Source organism: Oreochromis niloticus, unplaced genomic scaffold (assembly GCF_001858045.2).
Source record: "Oreochromis niloticus isolate F11D_XX unplaced genomic scaffold, O_niloticus_UMD_NMBU tig00000627_pilon, whole genome shotgun sequence".
NCBI lineage: Eukaryota > Metazoa > Chordata > Actinopteri > Cichliformes > Cichlidae > Oreochromis > Oreochromis niloticus.
The window spans coordinates 1-19,065 of NW_020327197.1; the positions used below are offsets into that span (position 1 = coordinate 1).

The following is a 19,065-nucleotide window of genomic DNA, read 5'->3' on the forward strand; positions in this document are numbered from 1 at the left end:
GTCATAAGATTTACGTCCCAACGTCGCTTGGCCTGAAAGAATAATGTTTTAAAAAGAAACCACATGAATAAAACCCATGACACTTTAACCTACTTCATTGTGTGTCAAAAAATAAAAATGAAAGGTTTTCTCACGTAAGTGCTACAGGAGGAACGTATCATTTGAAGGTGGGGCAATCCCCAGATTCATCATCTCCCAGGCTGCCTTGAAAAATTCCAGTAGTCTATGAAGAACACCTCCACTGGAACTGTGGAAAAAAGTTGATGCCTCCGAACCCCCTTCAATATACTCTCTAATATGATTGTAACGCTGCAACCAGGTATACTCATTCTTGTACAGGGGGACAGCTGCTTCCCCATGGTATCTTTGAGTTTTGTGCTGTTTAACCTAATACATGAAAAGACATGTTTATTCTCTCTGAGCAGGTGACTAAACAATGTATACTTGGATTTTTATAGTTTTCCTACTTACACGGATGATGCGGGCACCCTGCTTAGTTTTTTCTGCCATTTCAACCTCCTCAGTAGTCATGTTGATGACCACTCCCTTTCGGTGGCCAGTTATGGCAATGAGGTATCCACCCAACAGTCCAAAAAACAATTTCAATATTGTTCTGTTCTGGGGTTGCTTCTCGAGGTCATCTGTAAAAACACAAAGAGAACACTGTATGTATCAATATGCTATGCCAATACATACACTGCATTTACATGTTCAGTCCCTTTGTGCAGATTATAGAGGGACTTTACAAGCACCATGTCTCAAGGACCATGCAAGCACCACAAAGTACCAAACAAATTTTCCAGACCAACCATACAAAAACCCAGTTTCCAATTACAAAACCCTGTAATGTGTCTTAAGATAGAAGATAGAAAGAGATAAAAGTCTCACGCCCTTGCCTCCTCTACATATAGATAACAAATGCAAACATGTTTAAGTAGTAGAAATGGCTGTTATAATGGCTGTGTGTGTGTGTGTGTGCGTGTGTGTGTGCGTGTCCGTCCGTGCGTACATGATCCAGCTTCAAACTAGGCAGCTTTGCGGGTTTGTGAAGGAAAGCAGGAAAGTATACACATAGTCACACACATAATATTGAATCAGTAACAACATTAAGTATTGTAATTGTTAAACACAGAAACATGACCTCAAGGTGATTTTATTGATTGTTAAGAAAGTTCCACAAACATCTAAAAAAGATGAAAATATAACTCTAAATATCGAATGTAAATCTGTTCCAGATACCATAACTTGTAACTTGTTTTACTGAGGGTTAGTTATGCTCAATTTCTGGCATGTTGAAAATAAATGAAACAAAGGAAAATAAATGTGTAAGTTAACCAGTGTAATGAATCTGAGAATAGAATAACAGTGATTCTAATAACAGGCCTCACAGAGTGTCTGACCTTGGTGTGTGTGTGTGTCTGTGTGTGTGTTTCTGTATGTTGTGTATAATGTGGCTGAATGTGACACAGTGGAGCTAATAATCTCAAAGAATATCTGACAAACAAAATGTATGTTTTCATAAAAGCATAAAATAACTAGAGAAATAAATGGTAATTAACTGAGTTTTCAGAAGCATTTGAATTGGAAAGGGATTACGTTACAATGGATGTTCTTGTGAAAATGTCCTAAAGACAAATCTAACTGAAGTAGAATCACATAAACTGAATGAAACATGAAGTGATTTACATCCAGATGTGATTGAATATGAATTCTCTATGTTAAGATAACAATGAAAATGTAATGAAGCATTTACAATTTTAAAAGTTACACATTGATAGATAAGGTGTGGGAAGATATGACGTCCAGTAGGAGAGGGGGGAAAGGTGAACAGGTGAAAAGGTGAGGTGGAGAAGATATTTTGTGTTTTTCTTTTTTGTCTTCTGCAACATGAGCAGCCCAAAAGATTGGATCGAAGAGGTTCACAGTTGAAAACCTGTCCAACCTGTGAATTCATTCCTTTTCGTCTGCTCATTGTTGCTGTGTTAGGCGGTTAATTTAGAAGGATTTTGATTTACATCCTTCCTCCAACCTCTTCTCACCAAAGAAAAGAACACACTCAGCATTAGCTTAGAGCATCTTAGTTAGATAAGTAGAGTTTAAGTAATCTGATTATTGTTTTGTGATTATTTTATTTTCCTTATTCTCATTTAATTAAATTTCCTGCAATTAAAATTTAAATTGTGGACACCTTTTATGAAACAATAAAAGTAAAAGTCTTGTTCTTTGTAAGTGCAAATAGCTCTTAAACTTTATTCTAGCCATAATAATGAAAATAATCTTTACAATCATCCCAGAAATAACAAGATCAAAATGTGCAGGGCTCCATCTTAATCCAGAGCTGCACATATTTCACTGCAATGGTGATGTGTTTTAGCTCTGGCTTCATGTGCATTACATTGACCAAGCTGCACATTATTCTTCAATTTAAACTGGACATTAGACAGAAAAGACATAAGCTCAGTTTCAGTGTGTGGGTCACTGTGATGTAAAGATCTGTAGGGGCTTTGTCTTAACACAGATCTGAAGTCTGTATAATCCCTCTTAAGTAAAATGAACATTCAGTGTCATTGTGATTATTGTAGTGATCCATACCCAGTGCGGCAGCAATCTTCTGGGGAGCCTCTCAATGAACAAAGCATGTTTTTCTGCTTTGACAAGTCTTTCTAAAAAAAAAAAAATTAAGCACAATCCCTTTGACACTTTATTATTAACATCATGTCATTAAGTAGGTAGAGGTATAGATGTGTATATATACGTACTAGACTTAGATCTCCGCACATTCAGCTGGTGCACGACTACTTCACGGCCAACATCTCTGTTACGTGCCCTCAGTTCGACCAAAAGGGCGTTGATCCTTTTATTTCCAAGTCTGACTTGTGGTGGTGACATGTTTAATATATATTTCATGAAAGCAATAGCATCCATGAGATAAGCTCTCTGAGTTGTTGGTTTAAACCCTTTTGCTTGCAGGTGTGCTAGAAAACTCCAAAGTCAAAAATACAATTAGTTCTTGTGTAAAACTGTATATGCACACATATATATAGAAATTAATAATCCTTCAAATTAAGCACTTACTCACGGACTTTTCCATGGTTCCTCAGAAACAGAAGGTCAACGTTTGGAATTGCTGGGTCTGCCATGAATTCCAGAAACCGGATGACATGAGTGGCTCGCTGCCTTGCATTTTCATGTAGTTCTATGCTAGGGTTCACACCTTCTGCATGGGCCCTAAATTCTTCCACCAGTCTACTGATGAGGCAAGAATAGACATCATATCAAAGTACATTTGTATAGCACTCATATTTAGGCCTCAGGTCTTTTACATCAGGGTGATTTGTTGACAAACAAATATTTTTCAGCTTCTCAATGCATAAAGAAACCTCAATGAAAAACAATTCTTAGCCTAGAAGAACTCACTCTTCACAAATGAACTGAGTAAGGATTGCTATCCGAGGATGGTCAGTCATACTATGTAAGATTCTCTCCAGTTAATACATTTACATAGGGCTGGGCGATATGGCCTAAAATCCATATTGCGGTATAATTGAACCACATGCAGTAACGATATATATCGCGATATATTATTTCTTCTGTATAACGTATTTCCACACTATAAGCACACTTAAAATCCTTTAATTTTCTCAAAAATCGAGAGTGTGCCTTATGTATGAATTCTGGTTGCGCTTACTGACCTCGAACCGATTTGGGCGTGCAGAATCTGTTAAAAAATGTTTTAGTACAACTTTGGGATGCCGCACTGCTTGATGGATTGTCGGAGCATTACGGCTGCCGTAGTGAGGAGCTTCGCGGAGTAATCTGGGTCCAAACTCTGTCCGCTTCAGGTCCCAAAGTCAAACAAACACTGAGAGTTAAAACGGTCTAAATTCTTTCATCTTTAATAAATGATCAGCGTTGCTGCTTTACCAGGTGTAACAATTAAGTTTAACATCCAGGCATCCATTAAAATAGAATTTATTAAATTTAACGGAGTTACAAGTTAACAGGAAGTTAGCTCACTAGTTTCCACCTAAACATGACATACCATGTTCTGAGAGATTTTTGAAACTAACTAAAACGTACAGCTCTGCTACCACTTCCAACATAAATGAAGACAGAAAACTAACAGCAGTGGTGTTTGCAGGGTTACTGAAGTTGGACTACCTGGTATATAATGTTGTGCTACGTGATTGCTAGTGACACAGCTATGTTAGCATAACATTAGCAAAGTGAAGCTGGAGGATGAACGCCAGCTTTTTTTCCCACTCGATAAAAGTTAAAGTGAGGGATTCTGGTGGTTAGGGACAAATGCAATCGCATAGCAGGATGCTATACACGGGCCAAACTTCAGTCAGGAGAACAACTGAGATTATTCCACAATACAAGGTTATTATTAATATACTGCAACAACATGGGAATAGAACAGCTGCGAGAGAATTCACCATTAATGAATCAATGTTATGCAGTGGAGGAAGCGCAGTTTTGGCTTTCCCCATATTTCAAAAGTGCTTCATCTCTTTGCTATGACTGTTGCCCGGCATAATTTGCAGATGATAATGGTTGTAGCCGCTGCAATGCTTTCGACCAAAACAGGCGCAGCTTGATGACATCATCAACATGCGCTATCGCGGTAGAGCGGTATAGTCAAAATCTCTATCGTTGGCCAAATTTATATAGTTTCTATCGTATATCGTTTATATCGCCCACCCCTAATTTTACACTAGTAATTTTGATAAGATATATTTTACCATAGTGAGGGGCTTTGCTGGGTGAAAACCGTTACGTCTGCTATATTTAACCTGAAATAAAAAGGATCATTAAGCAGATTTGTTTATCAAAAGTAAATGAAAGAATGTTTCACAATGAGGTGTATAATCACAGGACAAACAATACTCACATTTGGATGCTTGGTTGAAGAATGTATCTGCTTGAGCTCATGATTCCTTTCAATTTCACACTCTAGCAACTGCTTCACCACCTGTAGCTCAGTGAACAGTATCTGACAGTTTTTGCAACCAGGAGCAGGTGTCCTCGGGAGAAGACATTCCCTCCTTTGCTTTGCTGCATAGTAAGGTGCACTGCTTGGGATTAACAAATCAGGGGACACCACTGTTGAATCACAAGTAATCTTGCTGGTGGAGATAGAAGGAGGCTGCATAATTGGGATGGTGTGGTCACTGAGAGGGTCACGGGTAGAGAGAGGAGGCTGTAGGTTTGGTCTGGTAGAGTCACCCAGAGCCTTGCTGTCAGAGGGAGGAGCAGGCCAATGGTTCAGGGTAGCATGGTCACTGGAGCGTTGCTGGAAGAGGCTATAGGGGATGCAACCTTGGACCTTGCCTCCAGTGCCCTAAAGATGCCCTCCTCAATCACTGTATAATCCACTTCACCCACATGTGAGACCATTTGCAGTGTGGGATTTGATGCCCTCAGAAGTGCAAGTTCCTTAGCAACGCATCTGTCCTTGGCCTTTTGCATGTAAAGTTATCATAGGTTTCTGAAAAAGTTAGCATTAGAAAGGATTAAGATTAGATTTTAATTATTGGGCATCCTTCATGTTTTATCTATGCACACAACATGCTTTCTAGAGCTCGAGGAACATTATATAATACACCATACAGGCAAAGAAAGAACCACCGTATTCTTCTATGGAAACTGGAAGACTTTCATTTCACCAGAGTAACAAATATGTAAAATGCAAGGCACTAAATTTAAGTCCCTTAACATAAACATCTGATTCCAGAGATCAAGGGCTGCTTCACCAACACACAAAAACCACACAGAGACACCACAAAGTCAATAACATACCTGTAATTTGTGGACCTTTTCCAGGTGCTTATCAAGCCGATTAAGATGTTTTGACTGACATAAGTGGACTGGACAGTCCAGATTTGCAGAAAAGCTGTAAAATAGTCAAAATAAAATGCTGAGTAGGATGAAATAGAAATTGGGTGTATATAAAGTTAGCAATTAAATAAATGCAGTGATTTGAAAACATGTGTACAGACAATAACATTTAGTCTCTTCAGAATTTATTAAGACACTTACTGCCGATGAGAAAATTGGCTCAAAAGAAGCAGCTCAATTTCATTTACCACTTTCTCTGTGACTCTTAGGTGCTGAACAATATCAGCATATACATGTCCACATATGGGACACTTGTGTCTATTTCTGACATTGTGATGCCTTTGAGTCTTAGAGATGCCAGCAACCTGTTGCTGTTCCTCTGTCCTCTGCGGCAACTCACTGCTCACAAACGCCCCCTGTACACAAAAAGAAGATGCCTTCAACTACTAAAAAAGTTTTATTTTTGTCTTACTCTTACTTAGAGCTGGGCGATATAAGATTTTTCATATCACGATATGTTTTTTTCATTTCAGGCGATAACGATATATATCACGATATAAGCCAAATAACTATTGTTAAGGTTCATTTTGAGGACGAGAGAGATGGTGGAGATCAGAATAACACACTGACCCAGTCAGTTGGAGTCAACGAATGATTTAATAACACATGTGGAGAGATGAATTCTGTGCGCAGACAGCATTGATCTCTATCTCCAAACTTCAGAACACAGTTTTATACATCGGGGTATTAGAACGCCCCTCTTGCGTAAATTACATGGATACGTCAACTCAAAACCACAAATGTTCTATTTGACAACTTGTGACACAATTAAAAAGAACACTGGCTTCCATCTTCTCCCCGGTGGTTTCCCGCAAGCCCGCTCAGCTCTCGCATCGTGCACTGCTTCTTCATCAAACAGTCACGTACACCAACATAAAACTGCAACCCTAGCAAAACATGCTTAAACTTTCACCTACAAGTGAACCTCTAACTAAGCGTGTGTGTGTGTGTGTGTGTGGTTACGTGTGTGTCTATGTGCTAACCACAATCGCACCCCATTTTACCTCGCCGACTAGCTCCTCAGAATAACTCGCACTCAGACTCTGGTTTCGGTTTCACTTCCTGCAAAGCATGTAACTTCAAAAACATGTAACTTCCTGTCTTATTTTGGCACAGAGTTACTCTGCGTTAGGCCTTTTCTTTCACCATGCAGTCTGCATATAACATTTAAGATTATAAATCCAACTCAACAGTTTAAAGTGGTTATAATATGGGCAGAAATCTGTGCCATCAGAAACTGAATTTGAATAAGTTTTGGAAGCAGTATGTTTAAAAAAAAAATCTAATTAAGCATGCACTCAGTACCCTAAGAATTATTATGGTAGTTAAACACAGTGATAGTTGTATATCATATTATATCACTTCAAACAGAGGTGATCCAGTAATGCTGCACTAATGAATTAGACTAACTATTCACTTCAGCTAAAGTTATTAAGTTAGCTAAAGAGCTGGATGCTGTGTAAGACATAAATAAAGCTAAAATACAAAGGTTTGGACACCGTTTTGCATGTTTCCCTACTGTAGGGGTCTCTGCAAGCATACAGGGCTCTGAGAGGGTACAAGATGACAACTTTGGAATTGTACTAGAAACAGTCGATCATATTTGTTGTCAAAGCTGAAATCAGGGCAAACTACGCTAAATTAGCGTTTTAGCTAGCAGCTACGATAAGCATAAAGTTACTGTACGGCTATCATTTGTTAACATGATGCTTGTTCTTATACATGTAATACATTTATTACCAACCTGAGAGTTTATCTGCTGGTCATTCGACATGACGAATGACTTCTGAAGTCTTAATTCAGCTCAAGACGCTGTCGATTCCCGTCAGTAAACACGTTCGGTCTGCTAGTAAACGTAGTTCTATTAATCTGCGCTTGAACCAGAACCGGATGTAAGTTCCAAAAACTGAATTTGGAACTGAAATTGAATTGTAGAACTGAAACTGAATGGTGAGAAGTGAAACTGAAATTATTCGAGAGCTGAATTTTTAAAGGAATATATGCAGTTTCAAAGCAAATCAATTCATTTTCAAACCATAAATTCAATTTCAAATTAGACTAATTCAAATTCAGTTTTCAAAAGCTTTTATTCAAGTTACAATTCAGATTCAATCCGAGCAATTCAAATTCAAATTTAACTTATTCAAATTCAGTTTCTGATGGCACAGATTTCTGCCCATATTATAACTGCACCTGTAATAAAGCTTAATTGGGTGCCAATATGTTTAAACATCTAAATGCATTATCACTATTAATAAATGCGTCAATGCAAATGCTTGTTATATGATTATGATGCAATAGCAATAACAAAATAATGAAACTAGAAATAATAAAATGAAATAATAAAATGGCAGAAAAATAACACCTCAATTCCTCACACTATATTTGTAAGATTTAAATGTGCCGGTGCTCACAAGTAAAATGTGAAATAATCAGCAGCTTGTCTTGATTTTAATATTTATTTCCCATAATAAGTTCAACAGGGTAGATGTACTTAAGGAACATGAGACTTTTTCAGATAAATAAAAGGCAAATATTGCAAACTACACAAAAGGCAGCCGCTAAAGCATTTAAGTTTCAAAATAGAACAAACAAAACAGACTACTAAATTGTCAATTCCACTCAGAAACAAAATATTAATTCTAAAAATAAATCTTAGTTTGTTTTACAGAAAAACAGACAAAATTGACTAACTTTTGTCAATATCAAATAAACTGAGAACTAAAAGGAAATTTTCAATCTCTCCTTGTTGTATAGCTTTCTGAACTTTCTGAATCCTTTATCATCCGCAACTGAAAATAGTTGTGGATGATTACTATACCTTTCTAATGTGACGTTGTTGTCCCTGGCTCTCTTTCTCTCTCTCTCCCTCCCGCTCTGTTCCTGTGCTACTGCGAGTGTAACTACCGCCCCTCCCCCCTCTTCCCAGCGCAAAGCACAGGGCTCACGTGCGGAGTGAAGCGGAAAAAAAAGTGCGAGAGAGAGGGTGAGAGAAAGAAAGAAAAAAACCCCACAGCAATAATTAATTATTGCCACATTTAATTAATTATTTAATGGTGTATTTAATTAATTCATTATAGCAGTCCTGGCGTTCCATACATATGAGCTGACCATCTGACGTAAAAGAATACAAAGACATATTTTGTTGCATGCATTGAAACAGAGGACAATTTTTACCTTTTCCATGGCCACTTTGTGAATCATTTGTCCCAAATGTTCTGCTTCATCTTTTGAATCATCTTTAGATTCATCCTGTGTGGGTCTACTATCATGTGTCCCATCCTCTTCAGATGCTGCCAGCATCTGTTTTAGGAGAAGACAACAATATGTTTGGCAAATTTTTGATAGATACATTTAGGGCTGTGCGATATGACCAAAATCTCATATCCCGATATTAAGACATCTATCGTCCGATAACGATATAAATCACAAAAATGTAACATTTTCTGTAAATTCTGTGAATCTCGGGCAGCTCAACTTTCGTGAAGTGTTTTCCAGCTGGGCATCATGGACCTAGAGTCGAGTGTTTTAACTGATGCATGAAACTATACATTTTTAGACATAGGATGTAACGGCCGCTGTTTTCTTTGTGAGTATTTATTACACGGCGTGCTGCGGGGAAAGGCCTGTTCTAACGTTTGAATCTAAGGTTTATTTTTTTAGCACCTGACAGCTCTTTTTTGCTTCTAATCAGTAAATACTCTGCATCTTTCACGTGATTCAGTTTATTTTGAAAAGAATCAACAGGATCTTGAGCTTTATTGTGAAAGGTTTATGTGGAAAATAAACAAGCGGACACGCGGTGGTTTTACCGTCGTTGTTGCTAACGACAACGCATAAAAACAAGCACTTGTCTGTCTGTAGTGTGGTTATATTAAATATAAGAGAAAGAGAGAACTTTAAGAAATTACACTACAGTGACCATCAAAACGATGAAAAAAATATTGCCGTAAACAGTTTATTTTGCGACACCACGAAACAAACGATAGCGCAAAATGAAACGATAGATGTTTTTATATCGTCATCCGATATATATCGTTATATCGAACTGCACTAGATAGATTGTGGAAGCACTGAAACTGAGGATGAATTTCACCTCTCTTTGTGGCACAGGACACCCAGTTTTATTTTTCATGGCTACCTTAGGAATCCTTTTATGTTCTTGTTCTTCCTCCTCTTCTGAATAGCCTTCAGATTCATCCTGTGTGGGTATCCAGTCATCTGTCCCATCATCTTCAGATGAGCTCACAGACTGTTATTAGAGCAGAAAAATATATATTTTACTCATTTTCATGGATGTGTGGAAACAGCATATTTACATCGTTAACTACAGGATAAGAAACTCAGCTGGATTTTTCTTGACCACCTTAGGAACCCATTCTCTTGCTTCATTCTCCTCCACACCTGTCCTATCGTTTTAGAAAAGATCACCATCTGTTTTTAGAAAGTAAAAAAACAAAACAAAACATAAAAAATAAAATAATTTCCAACAGTGCATTTTGAGGTCTAAGCATCCCAGAAACTGCACAGACATATGTCAGACATAACTTAAAACCACCAGTATAGGTTTATAAAGGCCCTGAGGGGAAAAACTACATTTCCCATGAAATAATACGTTACTTCTGGTTTTGGCAGGTAATGGCAGACATGCATCCTTTTTTTTGTTTTGTTTTTTTTTAAATTTTGGTCGCCAACGGAGAGTGTTTGGTAGCGCTGTCCTCAGAAAACACAGTTTGTACTGTTTCTTTTGTTTTTAATCATAACTCTGGTTTTACGTGGCCTATTAACACAATTAAGAAAATATCATTTGAAGTCCGCACTTTCAATACAAGTTGAAATGGAGACTGGGGCTGTGTCCCAATTCAGAGACCGCACACTTGAAGTACGCATTTTGAGTGCGATTACGTCACCGCCATGTGACGACTGTCCCAACTCGAAGTGGACTTCAATTGCGTACTCCAAATGCGCCGTCGATTTCCCCAAATATCAAGCGTGGTCCGGTGCACGCTTCGTGGTCCCATATATCCCACAATTCATAGCGCGGCGGTGGGTGTGGATAATTTTGCCGCAAAATACGGCAGAAGGCAGAAGGGAGCGGCCAAAGAGTAAACTGTCAAAAGTAAGTACTGAATATTATGTCACTTATCTATGTGCAAATGTTTGATAATGAAGAACATTAAAACATTACTGTTGGCCACATGTCGGTCAAGTTGTGTGACATTAGTGATGTTTGTACTTTCAGCGGTAACTTGGTTTTAAAGCCTCTACTTCTAAATATATATATAGTTGACCTTAATCTTACAGAGAATGTGATGATTTCATGGATAATTAAAGTCAGTCATATATCAACAAACACAACAAGCTGAAAGTCAGTGATGCTGCTCGGTTTGCAGTCCTGAATATCACGGCACAAGCAGGATTCACTGCACTGTTAATGTTAGCTATGTTATATTGCTGCCTCTGTTCGGTGGTGTCGAGCCAAACGGACTTTAACGTGTGTTTGAACAAGCTGACTCTTCACTCGTTAAGCTGAAAGAAAGATGCTTTAATCACAGGAGTCACACATGCGTCCACTGTACCATCTGGGAACTCTTCTTGTTTAGCACTCGTAATAACACAAACACTAAATCCTCCTTCTCTTGTGCTGTTTTGTAGCAGTGTATACACCTGAGACTGTCACCTGTTTGTCTGTCCTGCACTCTCTCTCTTTTTCTTTCTCTCTGATTGTGTAATAAAAGTATGAACATGTATTTATAAGTTACACTTGTGTTTGAATCCTGCAGCTTATCACACATTTGATTTCCATGTGTGACAACTGCAAGTGTCCAGAGTGAGGACAGACTGAGGGACCCACTGCTGCACATCATCTGCGAGGCTTTGCACCCCTGATGATCCACCAGGACAAACTTAGCAGTGTGTGAGGAAGAGGAGGAGGAAGAGCCAGCAGCAGCTGACAGATGGAGAGAATAGACAGACTGTTCCCTGTCTGTGAAGGACTGCTAGAAAAGTTTACAATAACTAACCGTCTGTCCTGAATCAGTCTTATTAGGTAATGTTTAAATAATTTAATCATTCCAGTGTTTTCAGTGTGGGAGAAACTACTCAGAGCCTTCAAGTTAAACACTATGAAAGGCAGCAACAAGTTTAATATTCAGAAACCTAAAGTATGTATCAGCAAGTAAATGTTTGTTTCAGTTCTATGAAGCTTGGGGTATTTTGGATTAGTAGCACTGCTGTGTTTGTTGCATCATTTTGCTGTAATTGTTTATATGCTTTATATATTCTGAGGTAAGTTGATCTATAGCAGGGGTAGGCAACCTTTCTGATGGCGAGTGCCATTTAAAATTTCCTCAGAAGTCAGTGTGCCATATGATTGCATTAGCAATAAATTTAATAATGCTCTATATGAACAGTTACACAACATATAGAACCACTTTATAGAATTATATTTGCTTGCAGATGTTGGCAGCTATCAGCGAATAGTTATCAGCTATTTTGAAACAAAAAAAAGACACTTTTTATCCATAACAATAACTCCATAACAGCAAATGAACTGTACAACAGAAAATACAAATGCTATTTATGGTCTCCTCACAACAATGATAAGAAAAATAAACTCAGCCAATATGGCATGCCTGTTAATACAGAGACACACATGTTAATGTGATCACTGGTCTCCCACTCAGAGACACAGGTCTCCGAGTGTCCAGCATTCAGACGGCTACCTGAGGACTCTCATGTGAGAGAAAATCTGCTCACACAGATATGTAGAGCCAAATACTGTCAATAAGGCCTCTGTAATGTTCTGAAGACAGTTAAACTTGTCAGGTAGTGATGTCCAGCAGGTGAAAATGCAAGCTCCATGAACACGCACAGCTGTAGATTCCAGCTGCTTCGATGTCGCATTAACTGGCATTAACTCAGCCAGTTAATGCGAGACAAATCTAGCTGCTCATTAAAGATTTCTGGTTTGATCAGAAAATAAAACATTGGTCCATACACCTGAAAGTCCCAAAAATGCATTGTGTCTCGAGTCTATGGATGCATTTTGACTAAAGACCGGCCCCCAGATATTAAAGCCATAAAGCCTTTGAATGAAAACAAACGCTGTTGTGACAGTGATGTACACTGTCTTGTTGGTAAATGTATGATTTCTATTCATTTTACGTCAGATAAAACTTTGGTTGTAAGCTTCAGATAATTATTTAATAACAGCCAGACATTTTAAATGAGAATAAGAAAGTATTTCTTTGTGCCCCCTTTCCCTGTTAATGCCCTACCTGGCCCCCCTGGCAAAACTTTGCTAGACCCGCCCCTGCACAGTTACCAGCTGTCAGCTACGTAGAAAAGGATCCTGGTGTTATTTGTCTCTCAGAAACAGTTCATCACTTCCCTTCAACTCATTCATGTCACCTAAAAGGTAAACCTGTTTCACCATCACCTGTTCAGCTCTGATGATTCAGTAAGGACATCTCCTGGTTTCATCTTCATGTTTCCCTCTCACCAGATATACAAACCGATATCATGACCAGCAGTTTTTACAGCTGTGGCTCCAGCAAACATCAGCTGATACTAGAAATTAATATTAAATGCATTCTAACAACAGCTGACCAAGCTTAAACGTGCTGCTGTTGTTTAGCGCGACATCCGGCAGTTTCCTCTTTCTGGCGCAAAGTGAGCGATAAACAAACAAGAGAAAAAAGCTGATCAGCTCATCATTGATCAGTTTCATGATTGAAGTAGCAACAGGAGAGAGAGGGGAGAGAATGAGAGGAGAAGAAGATGCAGCTGTGCAGCAAAGACACAGAATAACTCCAGCTTTGTGTTTTTTTCCATCCTGGCTGAAGTCCGGGACAAACTGTGTTCCTTCTCAGCTCAACACGAAACGCGTAATAATTTCTCTGAATGCGGGATGATTCCGTTTGTACGGGACGGTTGGCAACTCTACTAACTAACCTTATGAATAAAATAAAGTTCACTATCAATAAAATCATAGCACCCGCCCAGCAGTATATAAACTCCGTCATGCTAGCTAGTACGCAGTACGAGTTATTGTAACTGACTGTAAAAAGTCAGCACAACAAAAATAAACTCCACCTAAACTTGGTTTATATCTGACCCAGATAGACTGCAGGTCATAACTTCTTACCTGAAGTTCAGTTCACCTGACGCTCTGACCGGCGGCTGCCTCGGGTCTCTCCTCCTCCTGCCTCCCCTTCCCTCATCCACCTGCTGGCCTCCACCACTTGTTAATTTTACTGAATCTGTGGAAGCTCGCCATAGCCACCACCAAACAACTGAGTTATTTTTACACACCGACCAGCGTCTGGCCAATCCACCACAAAAAAAATAAATAAATAATCGGGCCACCGAGCAAATGCCCTTATGCCCGATGGCCAGTCCAGCTATGGTCGTGCGTGCCATCAGTTAACCCTTCGTGCCTAGGGTTGCGGACCCCTGCTCTACACCGTCATATTTGTGCCACAAAAACAGCCAGACAGGACAGGGTTTAAAAGAAAGCAAAAGAAACCCAAACAAAAACCCAAAAAGAAACAAACGAAGAAAAAAACCCGACAAGGTACCTGTTTGTATTCATGTAACTTTTGAAAGTTATCTTCCTACCTGAGAGCTGGTACCTTGAAATTCGTCATCCATGGTGCTTCTAAACTCTCACTAGAACAATCCGGTGCTGTACTCATGATCACATGACATAGATTATTCTGATTGGCTGCTCAAATGCTCATTAGGGGCGGAGCATTTCTACAACATTAGTTACCATAGGGCTTTGGAGCGTGATGTCACGGGGGTGGGCGTGGAAAGGATTTTGGCCTGATGCGCCATTTTCGTGGTCAAAATATATGGCGTTATTTTTGTGCCACTATTCTCAGCGCACGTAAAAAAAATCAAGACATCACATATTTACATAAGTGCTCTAACGTTTTCGGAGATAATATTTGGAGTTAGATTTGAGCTTTTCATATCAGACTGGCATTAACAAAATGTCCTGCATGAGTATTTGATGCTTTAAATGTGCTGAGCTGCTGCTGTTCTTTTTGTTCCCAGGCTATGGCAGTGTTGTTCTCCAACTTTGTCATCCTGACCACAGCTGTGCTCTTTAGAATTGTTTTGAAGTAAGTTTCACTTTTAACTCAACTGTTCTTAGAATAGAATAGAATAGCTTTTTATTGTCACTGTTACAAGAACAGTGAAAGGCAGTTTGGCATCTCTCCATATGTGTGGAGTACACAATAGCGAATGTATTTACACAATAACAGACAAATTTACATTTACACAAGAAAAGATATGTACAAGTTATACATACACCTGCAAACATACACGCACATACATACATATATGTATATATACATATTTGCATCCGTACATGCGTACACACACATATTTCCACATACACACTTACATCTATATACATACACATACATGCCATCTAACTAGCAGGTGCATTGAGAGGTGCAATGTGAGCAGCAGTGTTGGGGAGTAACGGAATACATGTACCGCCGTTACGTATTTAGAATACAAAATATGAGTAACTGTATTCCGTTACAGTTACCGTTTAAAAAGGTGGTATTCAGAATACAGTTACTTTGTTGAAATAAATGGATTACACGGCGGTACTTCCCTGTTTCATATTGTCGCGGGTCAGGACTGTTTGGGTTTGTTTGACAGCTAGTAATGTTGTTCCAGGCGGCAGCGTTACGGTTGCCATGGTTACAGGGTGACGCGCTCTCTCTCTGCGTGTTTCCTGGGTGAGAAACACTGATTATAACATTTTTCAGTATAGTTCCACCCCCCACCCCCACACTCAGTGTGCAATATCATCCCCCCACACACACACACTCAATGTGCAATATCACTGATCACCAGTGTTGGGAAGGTTACTTTTAAAATGTATTCCATTACAGAATACTGAATACATGCCCCAAAATATATTCTGTAACGTATTCCGTTACGTTACTCAATGAGAGTAACGTATTCTGAATACTTTGGATTACTTAATATATTATCGTGCTGTTTACAACTACGTGAATACGGTGGGTTCCCTGTCGGGCTGGTAGCCGAAAAATAGCTTTACTTTGTTGTCTGGGTCAACTTTGCTTGCCAGAGACAGAGAGAGGCGTTGAAAGGCTGCTCCAACGGAACTTATTTTTTCCGGAGGAAAACACGAACACAGTGTACAGTTGAGTCTTAATAGCTTACTTACAGCTGGGCTCGTCAGGCACTCTTCTTGGCTGCAGTGGTTATTATTATATTTACATGCTTCCAGCTCCCGTTTTTGCTCCGTGACAGCTCGGACTTTTCCTTTCTCTCCCTCCCTCGCTCACAGACACATAACGTGTATGGCAGTCCATTCTCGCTGCATGCTACATTCTTTAGGGCCATGCCTGTAGCATTCTGCCTTTTAGCTTAGCACAACAACAACAACAAAAAAGCGCTCTCTCACCCAGGAAACACGCAGATAGAGAGCGCGTCACCCTGTAACCATGGCAATCGTAACGCTGCCGCCTGGAACAACATTACGTAGCTGTCAAACAAACCCAAACAATCATGACCCGCGACAATATGAAACAGGGAAGTACCGCCGTGTAATCCATTTATTTCAACAAAGTAACTGTATTCTGAATACCACCTTTTTAAACGGTAACTGTAACGGAATACAGTTACTCATATTTTGTATTCTAAATACGTAACGGCGGTACATGTATTCCGTTACTCCCAACACTGGCCTCAGGCCTGTGTAACCATGGCAACCATTTTTTGAAAAGACATCAGAATGAGACAAACAATTTTTAGACAACAGCATGACTTCAAATGAGAACAGCAGTATGCTGACCAACTGTTCCTTATCAGTCTGCTTATTTAGGCTGATTGTTACTTATTTGTTATTGGAACTGTTCTAAGCACTAGTCTCTAGGTAAAGGGAGGAAAATGTGATGGTGGTCCGGAAAGCCCTGCCAAAAAAGCGAGAAAGCCCACATTAAACACAGGAGAACGCTGGCTTCACTTGGTGAGCGCCAAGTGCTGAATACCAGGATCAAACCTCTCAGGCCTTCAGCCCAGTCAGCAGGACAGGCCTTTGTGTGGGATGAGGGAGCAAGGGGGCAGCCCTGGGTGCTAAACCAGCCAAGAGCAACACATGAAGGGAAAAAAGTCCCAGTAGAACCTAAACTTGATCTAGTGATTAAGCAAGAAAAGCTGATTTTTTTCAATCATCTGACTTTACTTAAATAAAAACAGTGCACACTCAAACAGATAAATTGTAGCACTTTCTAGGAAGTTATATTTCATGAGAGCTTTATAAGCTAGGAGAAATGATAAATAATCTGTTAATGTTTCACAGATCAACAGTATCCAAAAATATTTTTTTATCATTGCAAGGTTGTAAAAATTTGCTTTGGCTTAAATATAAACCCCTATTTAATGCCCCTGTGTACACACAGTGTATGTGTGTTTGAAGGTGAAACAGGCATGAAACATTCAAAAAGAGAGGGCAGTGAAAGATTACTTGTCATCTTGTTCACTAGCCCTTAAGGTCAGAAACTGATATAATGTAATTGTAGATTTAATGGCTGATTGTTACAAATAAAACATCTGACTCAAGAAACAAACAAAACTCAACAAAAGTCTGAAGGGAGCCAGGAAGAAATGTCCAAAATCTTCAGCTTGTGCAAACAAAACAAGAGCGTGAGGTTCATCTTGGGCAGAAAGTCCTGCTGACAGCAGTTATTTGGTTTCACAGAGAAGGAAAGTCCACCGTGGGCTATTTAAAGTTTACATGTATCTTCCACAAACCTGTCAAACATGTCAGGTTGTTGAGATTTGCAAAGTTGAGACAAATGCCTCTTTTTGAGATGTGCGATAATTACTTTCAAGTTACTGTGGAAAAGTTGACTAACTGGCCGGCTGAAAAGTTTCCTGCCAGGGGAGGAAAAGAACAACAGTTCAGATTTTTGCCAGTTCCGTCTACTGGGATCCTTCCCCACATCTGCTGGTGAACATGCATTAACACACACATAGTGCTCATGTGCATAAACACGGGCTGATAATGTCTGGAAAGTTGCAGTAAACAAACAAACATTACTTGTTCATTTGATTTCATTGCTTCTTCATTTGATTAACATATTCACCAGCACCAAGCAGCAGAGAGACACAATTAGAGCTTGGGTGGCAAGTATATTTGAGCTTTCAGCAACTGAAGTGACCTCTGAAAAGTGAAACTGGTTGACTTTTGGTGACTCACCCAGATTGCAGGCTTGGCTGTTTAGGGCGTAGAGCTGCTGCTGATAGGCCCACTCCTTGTCGTTGGGAGCGGAGATGATGAACAGGCGACGTCTCCATCGGAACCTGCAATCACAGAAAATTTGGGTCCGGATTTAAGTGGCACTTTGGTCCCGCAGTGAGAGCTCTGTACCAAGACAAGGAGTTTGTGCTTGTGTGCTACATATTCCCCCTATTACTGCCAGAGGGTGACAACCCGGAATTATGGTCAAAAACCTGCCAGATCTCTACACTGTGTTCGGGGGCGATTCAGGTCTCCATGGCAACAAAAGACAGCCTGTCTTTAGACATCTCCAGGAGAAAATGTGACTGAAATGATTCAGCCTTGAGGAATGGCAGGGTTTTTGTTACTTTTGATTTTCATGGAACACACACATGAAGGCTGCTGCAGTCTGCCAAGTGCTGCTCAGAATTATTTAATTGTGGTCCAGCTGACTGCAACAGATATTTGACTGATGTGGACACGGCATGATGGGACCACCCAGTAATTCCAACTACACAGACTATATCGATCCTTGGGGAACAACCTATATATGGCATCAATCTCAATAAAATGTTGTAATAGAAACTGTACTGAATACCTCAATTTGTCATGCAAATCTTGCACCTATGGAATGGTTTGTGCATGTTATTTTTAAGCTACAAGTTAATGCTAAATCAGCATGGGTGCTCTTATCCAGTGTTAATTTCACTGACCAATTATTTTTGTCATAATTTTGTCAGTTACCTTTGTTTTCATGATGAAAGGGAGACAATAACTAACTAAAAACTAGTGCACAAGACAAAAAAGTGCGATGGAATATATTGATACTTTGGTCTAAAAAAAAAAAAAAAAAAAAAAGTGAAATCCAATCAGAAATATTTAAGCCG

General features: G+C 39.4%; 2 long non-coding RNA genes across 2 annotated transcripts; both read right to left on the reverse strand.

The window, feature by feature from the left end:
- Positions 1-175: 175 nt before the first annotated feature.
- Positions 176-2,624, reverse strand: LOC109198269 (uncharacterized). The gene is made up of 3 exons (XR_002059163.1): positions 2,593-2,624; positions 472-641; positions 176-387 (listed from the first exon to the last, which is right to left on the reverse strand). It is a non-coding gene; the product is annotated as an uncharacterized LOC109198269 (long non-coding RNA).
- Positions 2,625-2,627: 3 nt separating this feature from the next.
- Positions 2,628-4,756, reverse strand: LOC109198270 (uncharacterized). The gene is made up of 4 exons (XR_002059164.1): positions 4,746-4,756; positions 3,076-3,249; positions 2,760-2,983; positions 2,628-2,663 (listed from the first exon to the last, which is right to left on the reverse strand). It is a non-coding gene; the product is annotated as an uncharacterized LOC109198270 (long non-coding RNA).
- Between the last annotated feature and the right edge of the window lie 14,309 nt (positions 4,757-19,065).